Here is a 901-nt window from a genome sequence, read left to right on the forward strand (position 1 = left end):
TTGTCTTAAAATCTTGCAAATATCCTGCAATTCTTCACAAGGGGATAGAAAGACCATTGTCATAACCATAATAAACTTAGTATCACATATCGTAAGGCGAATCATCATAGATCTTAAATACACATTAATACTCATTAACAGCAATTAGGAAAGTGATCAATATTTATCCCCCTGACCGCTGTAGACTATGCATGTCAAGTATAAAACATGTGGCCATAATTATATATATGTACTTGAATTTCCTGATCTGTTTGGTTCCTCATCCTATGTTAATAATGCATATCATGTTGTCAACTTTAGTGTAAATTGTAGTGTAATCTAGTAGCCACAAACAAACATCAAACATCAATGAATCACCAATATCTATTTTTGTCCAAGTCACAATGCTGTGCCTGTCTCTTTCCATAAGTATAAGTGATTGCGATAACTGTCATAATTCTCGTAACATTTCGTAAAAGTTTAAGTATTTACGTTCAAAAATGATACTCTTACTTTATTATATTTTATCATTGAATTTAATTTTTGTATTATTACCGTATCAAAAAAAAAAGTTTTTGTATCCTCACACAAAAATATATATATATATTGTGTATTGTAATTGTATCATTGATTAAATATAATAATAAAACACTCCTACTTTTACAGCTTGATATAGGCTTCGTAAAACTTAGTGTAGTGTAAACAAGATTGATTATCTTTTATGGTTGTTATCAACAAATTGACGCGAGTAAATGCAAAGTGCTACCAGTGATTAATCAATTTTTTTTGTATATATGAGCAATGTTTCTTTTCAACCGAAGTTTCGCGACATAGAACATGGAACTTGCAGTTGCGTCTGCCATGACCTGTTGAAGGACTGTTCCTTACATGTACTGGATCAAGTTTGTGTTTGATTTTCAGC

Source organism: Penaeus monodon, chromosome 23 (genome assembly GCF_015228065.2).
Source record: "Penaeus monodon isolate SGIC_2016 chromosome 23, NSTDA_Pmon_1, whole genome shotgun sequence".
In the NCBI taxonomy this organism is placed as follows: domain Eukaryota; kingdom Metazoa; phylum Arthropoda; class Malacostraca; order Decapoda; family Penaeidae; genus Penaeus; species Penaeus monodon.